Source organism: Elaeis guineensis, chromosome 12, assembly GCF_000442705.2.
Source record: "Elaeis guineensis isolate ETL-2024a chromosome 12, EG11, whole genome shotgun sequence".
Classification (NCBI taxonomy): Eukaryota; Viridiplantae; Streptophyta; class Magnoliopsida; order Arecales; family Arecaceae; genus Elaeis; species Elaeis guineensis.
Genome location: NC_026004.2, coordinates 20864500 through 20874237, shown reverse-complemented (window position 1 = coordinate 20874237; position 9738 = coordinate 20864500). Strand labels below are relative to the sequence as shown.

The 9738-nt window shown below is 33.5% G+C and overlaps 1 protein-coding gene across 1 annotated transcript in view; it reads left to right on the top strand.

Annotated features, from left to right (window-relative positions):
- The first annotated feature begins 3733 nt into the window (after positions 1-3733).
- LOC105054805 (putative pentatricopeptide repeat-containing protein At1g64310) overlaps positions 3734-9738 on the top strand; it is a 63040-nt gene continuing 57035 nt past the window's right edge. Inside the window, exon 1 of the mRNA XM_073247125.1 lies at positions 3734-3835. The gene's annotated coding sequence lies outside the window, so the exon portion shown is untranslated. The remainder of the gene's footprint in view (positions 3836-9738) is intronic.

The window sequence follows — 9738 nt, the reverse complement described above, 5'->3', positions numbered from 1 at the left end:
TTACCGATGATCAGTCATGGTATGGATATGTATATGAGATATAAATCTGAAATTTTTGAAAGGTTCAAATAATTCAGATATAAAGTAGAGAAACAAATCGAAAAATTTCTAAAGGTACTTCAATCGGATCGAAGATGCAATACCAATGAAAGAAATTTCTCGATTATCTCATAAAATGGCATTGTTTCATATTGGATTGCTCTTAATACATCTCAGCTTAATGAGATAAGAAGAGTCAAGGGACTATATAAGATATAGTTTGGTCCATAATAGAATTCACTAATTTATTTATGTTTCTTTAGGGACGTGCTTTAAAAATTAGGTTCACTCTAAGCCTATTCCTTCCACACCGTATGAGATATGGCATGGTGAGAACTGAATCTTGATTATTTTGAGATTCAAGGATGTCCAGTCTGTGTCTAGGACAGCAGGTAGATATATTAGAAGATAGGTCTATAAAGCTCATCCTAAAAGAGTTTCAGATACTACTTTTTGAAAGGATTATAATATGATTGTGACCCATTGCTATCTTCTTGAAAAAATTGTTTAACCAAGGTAAAGTAGTGGTAGGAAAGTTAAGCTCAAAGAGAGTGTCTCTGAAGAGCAACGAGCTTTGGGACCTTAAGAACCTATGAGCCAGTAGACGTATATTCCTCCTCCACCTCGTATGTATAGTAGCATCTCCTATCCTCTCGAAAGGTACTTGGATATGCTTAACAGATGATGTAGAGAAAGTAGTTTCTCATGAAAGATGGGGAGCATAGAGATGATCCCAGAACCTACAACGAGGGGATGTACGACATCGACTCCAAGAAAAAGATGTAAAAATAGCTTTCCTGAGAAGAGATTTTTTGAAGATTTTTGTATGAAATATCCTATGAATTTCACTTCTTGTGATAGGAAATCACAAAGTCTATAATAATCTTGAAGTTGAAACAGTCATTTTGATGATATGATCAAATTATTTGATAAGATATGAGAAATTATAAATTTCAAAAAGGTCAGTGGGAGTGTCCAATACTGACATCGAATAAAATATGGTTGAATATAGATTTCTCCATGAAAGATACAAAATGAGTGTCCTAAAGATCTATAGTGATAGATACAATTGGATGCTTGCATTTTCACAAATTAAGTATAGAAACTGGATGCTGAAAAGGTTCAGCATAGAAATCTTGGAGAGGGGTCTGTTATCCTCTCAGGCATAGATATGTGCCATGTAATATACTTGAATTGATATAAATAATACTGTGATTATCACAAGTAGATATCAGTTGTATCCAGGCTGTGAGCATTGGATTGCTGTGAAAATATCCTTAAGCTCTTAAGAAGAACTGAGGATATGTTTCTAATTTGGAGAAGGATTAAAGCAGGAGTGGGAGGATACACCAATTCAAATTTTTTGTCTGATGTAGATGGTAGAATGTCTACATCATCTGGTGTGTTCCTATGTCGATATCTTGGAAGGATTCCAAATAATCGATCGATGAAAGCTGAGTACACTGTAGATGTATAGGATATATTCTGGTTCTAATGTTAGTTGCAGAATTGATTGTCATACCATTAGATACCATGACACTATACTGCAAGGATAATGGCACCATAGCCTTTGCTAAGGAGCCTAAGTCTCATCAGATATCTAAGCACATAGAGTAACTAAACACGCGACTACCTCGAGTAGAAATAAATAGAGATGCAGAGAGCAAACTTCACATGTGATGTGGATGACCCATTAGTAAGTCACTTAGCTAGCTTAAGACTATAGCCTGTCTTGTGAAGATAGAGCTTGGTACATGGCAGATTGACTTTAGTACAAGTGGGAGATTGTTAGATATATGCTCCAGAAGCCAATCTTGACTGATACATTTCATATCTCTAGGACATGATTTTGTACTTATTGGGCAGTTATATTACCATTCATGTTTATGTATTCATGAATCATCCAAAGGATTAACAAAATGATGACACATATTCTCAAAGAGTTAAGAATTTGAGGCATGTGTCATTGATGGTTAATTCTTAAATTACTTCTGATCATGGGATGGTGATTGATCCGGATAGATCAGTGCACAGATTACTTTTTTCGGACAGATGGATCTCGAATCTGCAGTGTAGAGACACTGGAGCGAGAGTGCAGGTGGTTGTTAGAGAATAACTAGCATTGAGCGTGACCAACATGAGAAGTTACATGGATGTCTGCTCACTCGTTAGTGACTTTCTCGATGCTGTAGTTGTATGATTGATCCTTTGACCTGAGATGGCATTACTGTTCGCAGTGAGACTGCTAAAGTTTGACTGACACATCAACATAGGTCTCAATGAGTCTTTATAGTGGATGTTGGTGACAGTTGATCCACTGGAGGAGTGGGGTGTGCATCAAGGTGGGATCTATCGACCCTAGCAGAAGGAAGTAGTCTTATGAAATTTAAGAGGCTGAGTCCTTAAGTCTATAGCCATAGTACTGTGATTGATGAAAAAGAGTTTTCATAGAATCACATATGGACTCGAGTTGATTGAATCTATCATATGACCGATATTGAGGTTTGATAATTCATCCATGACCTGCCATTTGGTCGGGACTCATGATAGAAGGACTGTATCATGTGTTAATTACACCTAGAGGTTCATCTTTTATTCTGTTGGGTTGTTACTACATACTACTAAGTGTCACTGGTGGATTGTGAGACTCATGAGGATCATCTTAATGATCAATGATCCTTGATGGATTGAGTTGGAATTATTCCAATCCATTGAAAAGAGTTTCAATGATATTATGATAGGGATCACAATATATCTCACTACCAGACAGAATAGAACCTATGAGGTCATACACAAAAGAGACTTTTATCTGATCAGATGGTTGAATTACGATTATGAATCGTAACAGAATTTGGTTATCAATTTGATTGATAATTAATCCAATGCAAATATTACATTATGTAACTTACTAAAGAGTTAGTGAGTTATAGGAAGATTAATTAGCAATAGGATTGCTAATTAGCTCAATTTGATTGAGCAATGGGGCTTGTATCAAGTCTAATTTGATTGGATTTAATTTGACTCATTATGAGTTTGATTTGATCAACCTTATAGGATTATAGGATAATCTCAAAAGGATCGGAGGATTAGTGCCAGTTGAATTTGGATTTGGACTTGACTCAATTTCTAATTAGACTATGATATATGAATTTCTATTTTTGGATTAGGAATCCTCATTTCTTGGATGCACCAAATCCTAATTGGATTAGAAATAAAAAAAATTGAGTTTGACTCAAGTACCAAGAAAGAGTCCAATTGGACTAGGACTCCTCCTCTAATTAGTAGACATCTAATCTAAATAAATTGGACTCCAAATCAGATTTAGTTTTTCATCTTTTTGAGTCTAATCTGATCCTAATATGATTAGAATTAATTGATATTTTATTGAATTTAAAACAGCCACATTAAACAAAAGTCCATGAGATTGAAACTTCTCCAATCTATGCGCCAAAACACCTCACGCCACCTTGATTTTTGTTTCCACGTTGAACTAGATTTTGACGCTAATTTTTCTCCCTAATTAGCGTGTAAGAAAGAAAGGATATCCCTCTTATTTACTGTGTAAAATCTGGGAATATATGGCTTGGTGTGGGTGGCACAAAATTAGAAGAGTCCAAGATTACAAAGACTCTTGATTCCTATCCAAACCTGGTCTCCTATCTTCGTCTATTTAAACCACCACTATGGGACGGTGAGAGGAGATTACAATTAGATTTCAACACCCAAAAAAATCAGAGGACTTCGCGTGGAGAAAAGTAAGGAGAGAGGGTGCGGCATCATAGATCCATGGCATAAGGTTTGTTACAAACTTCCCTTCTTTCTTGCAACAATCGAGAGTTGATTGTTAGGACATCTTCTTCTTCACTTCTTGTCCATGTTTAGATATGGATGTCTCCTTTTTTCTTTATCCTAAAGTTGAACAAAATTTCTACATCTCTATTGTAGAGATTTGGTGCATGAATTTTAGGAAGAAAAGAGAAGAAATGGTTCTTCTCATGAACTCTAGCATAGAGATCAAGATCCTCCTATATCTTCTTATTCTCTAAGAGTATCTTAGGAGAAAAGAAGATTTTCAACCGTCAAGATGCGATCTCTGTAAGGAAGCTAGTATCTCGGTGAGATTAAAAGGCTTCTGATCAGATCAGTCTCGTGTAGATACCCATAGAAGTCGGACACTTATATGGCTATAAGGGACCTCCGAAAGACATCCATGATCATCTGTTCGTATTGAAGATTGATCTATATCCAGATATATTTTATATTTAATTTTTTCTATTTGATTTCTGTATCTGAATCTTATCTCACATATGATGATCCTGTTATGGTTTGAAGATTTGATCTTATGCATGCTTAGATTAAATTAGATTTAATCTGAAAAATTTTTAAATTCTGCTGTATACTAGTTTTGAAAAATCATGCGTGCATGAAATCATAAAATCTAACACTGACAAGATGGAGAGATCTTTGGACTCCTCAATAGCCATTACGATATACTCGAACTGCAAGGTAAGAGATCGAAAAACCTTCTCGACAATCTATTGGTCACTGATTTTCTTACTATGAGCTTTCATTTGATTAATGAGGGTCAATGTCCATGAGAAATAATCAGAGATCAACTCCGATTTCTTCATCTGAAGAAGTTCGAATTGTCTTCGGAGAGTTGGAAGATGAACCTTCTCCACATCTTTGTACAACTTCACAAGAGTATCCCATGCTTCCTTTGCCATCTTTGAAGTTGCCACCTTCTCAACGATGGTGGAGTCTACTGCTTGAAAAATGTAAAATAGTGCCTTACAATCTTTCTTACGGTTTTCCTTCAAAGACTTTTGCCCTTCTTGTGACAAAATGGTTATTGCCTCTGGCTCCATGAAACCTTCCTCAGATGATTTCCATGAGGTCCTAGTACCCAAACAGTACCTCCATCTGGATCTTCCAATATTCAAAATTCTTTCCCTCAAACTTTGGGATTTGAGATTGGAAAGACCCAGCACCATTCTCGGAAGCCATCATCTTTGGATCACCCAAGAGACCTTTACTGCACAAAGCCTTACTAGGCATTGTCTTGAAGCTCTGATACCAGATGATGGAATGGAAAAAAGAAAACTCTGGGAAGAGAAAGAGAACAATTTTTTTTGAAATTTCTAGACTAGATGTCTTGATGCAAATCAACTAGATTACACATCTATTTATAGGCATACAAGCCTTACAGGCTAAGCAAAACATTAAATCTAAAATTAGAAGATAATAAATAAGTACTCCTTGGAATACTAAAAGATTAGTTTCAAAATTCTTAGGATGAGCTTGAGTTTACCGAGAAGTCAAAGATCTTCTCATTTCCTAATACTTGAGTTTACTGAGAAGTCAAAGACCTTCTCATTTCCCAACACAGCTTGTCCAAAACATATAATTGATCTAACAAGAAACCAAACTGAGTTTTAATTCTTCATTACATATTCTGTAACCCAATTTGCTCTATTTTTCAATACCTGAAGAAGAAAAAGAAAAGAAAGAGTGAGCTAATAACCTAGTAAATTACCTCTACATGGATCGAGCAATATATATGTGTTTCAAAAGGAAATAAGAAGCTTAACAGTTTAAAAATTTATCTTTTAAAATATTATTATACGTAAAAGGGTTTCAAGGTAGTGAAGGAGGAGAAGACGATGAGGGGGTGAAACTGAAGATATGGGATGGATGGTGAAGAGTCTCGTGGTAGGAGATAAGAGAAAATTTAAAGAAAGTGGAACGGGGGCTTTTCAAATCAAGCAATGACACTCGAAAGATAGGTGTGGTGACAAAAGAGTGATTTAAGAACTGTTCATTTTATTTAATTTCTGTTCGCATCCTCAACAATGCAAGCCACACTATGAGCTCCACCTTCTATGCCCGCCCCGCCCCCCCCCCCCAACCCAACCGCTGCCTCCGCTTGTGAAACCTAAATGTCAAGATGGTCCACCCCTCCCGCCTATGCACGTGGTTCCTTCTGCCATCAAGTTCAAAGCCGACGCGATATCTCTTTCTGTCCTCAATCAAGTTCATCATGTCACCCATATGTCAAAACAAAAGAGTATACGGTTGAATTTTGATTTAAATTGATGAGAGATGAAAGAGAAGTAAATTATAATATAACATGCATTCCTATCCTAAGGATGTGTCCATCTCACCCAATGCCTTAAAAATGCAATAAATTCTTCGCTGGGAGAATTCAATATAGTGAATGAACATGAACATGCTTAGCCTAACCTCGAAAAGCAATATAAATGGGATGTCATTTTCAATATCCGCGAAGCATAGACTTTATCACCAAATAGAATAAAATATTCTTTTAATATAAGGAAGCGGTAACCCAAATCATGATTAAGGAAGTACCTAGTATTGCTATAAGAAATTTATGACTTCAAAGCAAAATATATTTCTAAGTAAATATTTAATAATATTATTAAAAATTGTTTTTAAGAAAAATAAAAATAAAAAATATATCTTATAACTTCTCATTATTATTTTTTTTCATATATAGAGTAAAAGCAGCATGAGTTATATGGATAAGGTCTCATATTGTTGAATCATCGATTCCAATACAACCATCATATGTCACTGGTATGGAACCATGCTACCTAGCGGGATTGTATAAAATATGAAAAAAATAACATAAAATTGATTGCATGTACTTCTCAATTTTGACTCACTACATCTTCATGGCCTCAATTCGAAGAATAAGAGAAGAGGGAGAAGGTAAAGAGAAGTCCAAGAAGAGGAGATGGAGAGAAAAAAATAAATGGAGTCAGGATAGGTTGGTGGTTTCTAAGGTCAATTCATCTATTGATGCATTGTATGAATCCCACGCCCATCTTCTCTCATTTTAAAAATAAACTTTGAAACTCATTCTACAGAAGTCTAATCCTATAGAATATGAATATCATTAAAATTTTATCTTTATCTTTCTTAAGAGCCTTATACTCAGTACAACCTATCCGGCTAAGTTTCGTGTAAAAAAATAAAGGCATGGATCATATATTAATCTTTGTATGATCGCATAATTATTTTAAAAAATGATCATATAATTTATAAAAAAATGACAACATAATTTTTCAAAAAAATTGTTCAAAATTAAAAAATATAAGTGTGAAAATTGCGCACTAAGATGGAAATGGCAAAAAAGAACAACAAATAATCTTATCTCTTTTTTTTCTTCATTAGATCTGATGGTGTCACTGCCTAAATACCATTTATTATACTCCTCTCACTCCCACTACTCTCTCTCTCTCTCTCTCTTATTTCCTCATGCACTTCATCATACGTAGTTTCTTTCTCTCCTCATCCTTCTTAACATGTGAGATTCAATAATGGCCGTCCATTTTCTGATCTAGTTTCTTCTATTTCTCTAAGTAATTTTCATATGTTGATAGGATGTGATTGGATGTAATGGACTGATTTTTCTTTTTGAGAAAAAGTGATGGAGATGGGATGTGATGGATGATGGAGTGGAATTTTTTTAGGTTTGACAAAGGGGAGCTCAAATGAAAATAATGGGTAAAGTGATCAGATGGGATGATAGATGATGGATTTTTTTTTAAATTTTTTTTTACATATATAGCCTCTTAAATATTTAAATTTATATAAATATTTTTTTAAAATTAATATTTATATATATACCCTTATTAGATACTTGCTTTACATATATATACCCTTCTATTTTCTTATTTTTTGCATATATACCCATATTATTTAATGCCATTAAAAAATTAATAATTTAAAATTAAAATGACTAAAATACGCTCATGGGTAGATGTGCAAAAAAAAATTCTAAGGATATATATGAAAATAGTAATTGATGAGGGTATTCATGTAAATTTAAATATTTGGAAGTGTATATATACAAAAATCTAAAATATAAATATATCTCTTTTGATTTGTTAATTCTTTTCTTTTTCTAATAAAAAAAAATTAACATGCATAACTAAAATAATTAATATACTTTTAAGTTTATTGAACTACATAAATAAAAAAATTTATTAAATGATATATCAAAATTATTTTATCTAGAAAATAGATAGATTACAATCATCCATGTTTCCTCAATGTACAATAATATACTTTTGAGAAAAGTGTCTAAACTTGATATTAGATTATATAAGATGTTATTATATTATAGATCGAGTAAGAGGATCTGAATCCATCTAGAAGAAATAGATAAAAATTAAATTAATTTTTTTATATATATACCCTCCTAAATATTCAAATTTCATAAATATCCTCATAAATTACTATTTACATATATATATATATATGCTCATAAACTTTTCTTTTTGTATATCTACCCATAAGGGTATTTCAATCATTTTAGTTTTAAATTATTAATTTTTTGACAACATTAGATGATGTGGGTACATATACAAAAAATAAGAAAAAAGAAGATTTTTATAAGTATTGAAAGTTTCGATGCTTTAAAGCATCAGTAAGTTGTGATGCTCAACTTTGTCCATGCTAGGAGAAAGTGACAGTAAAATTCAAATCCCGCTTCTACCTGTCAATATTTTTTATAATTAAGCATCGAAAGCTATGATGCTTAAAAGCATCGGTAAGTTGTGATGCTCAAAAGCATCGATAGAAGCCATTTATTCCCCAACCTCCATCCCTAAATCCATACCCTAGACTCTTCATCCCTCCTCTCTTTAGAGCCGATTCCTCCTCTAATCCGAACTCTATTAGAACATAACTTTAGATATACTAGATGCAGTCTAAGAAAGCTAACAAATTATATTATCACCTCTATAAAAAAAATTAAATAAATTAACTTACAGAAGATCGCTAAACCAAACTTCAAATACAATCGAAAGTGAGCACAATACTGTCCTAAGGTATGTTTCCATCTTTCATGTAGGAAATCTGAAAACACCACCCCAAGATATGATCAGTACCTCTGCCTGCGAGCATAACTATGGAGGAGGTTGATGAAGGCTCTTTCAACACTCAAAAGAAGAGGGCAAAAAGATGAATACTTAGAAAGAAGGAAAGCTTGAAAGAAAAAAAGATTTGTGGACTATTTGATGGCATACCAGGTTAGGTCCCAAGGGGGCATTTTTATAGCCAGCAGATTCTAAACATTGGACTAGTCAACATTCAAAAATTAAATAGCCCTAATTAAAACCCCAACATTTAAAAGGATTATAAAAAGCCTGATGATTTAAGCTCAACATTTTGAAAATTAAGACCCAATGTTTAGAAAATCTAACGTTCAAAGTTTAAAGGCTCAATATTTAAAAAATTAAAGATATATTGAAACTAAAATAAAATAAATAAATAAAAAAGATTTTGGGTTGGCAAGGTGCTAAGCTCGCATCTCCACCCACACCCATGCCTATGCCCATGCCCACACCCACGCCCACGCCCTGACCCGACCTGATCCGATTTGATTCGGTTTGGTTTGGTTCGCACATGTGCATATTAAAGATTTTTTTTTTCAAATCTCCTCAAACACTCCTAAGGGCTATGCGAAACCCTTTTCTTATATAAAGGTCTCAAAAAATCTTTTCATTTCCAATGTGGGACTGAAAAATGTCAAAACAAGATGAAAATACATTTGGAGAGAATTCAGTTGAAAAATTTTGAGTTTTCAAATTTGAATTTCTCACCAACAATCTCCCATAAAATTCAAAATTTTTTAACTATTAAAAAAATAATATAATATAAATTTTTGGA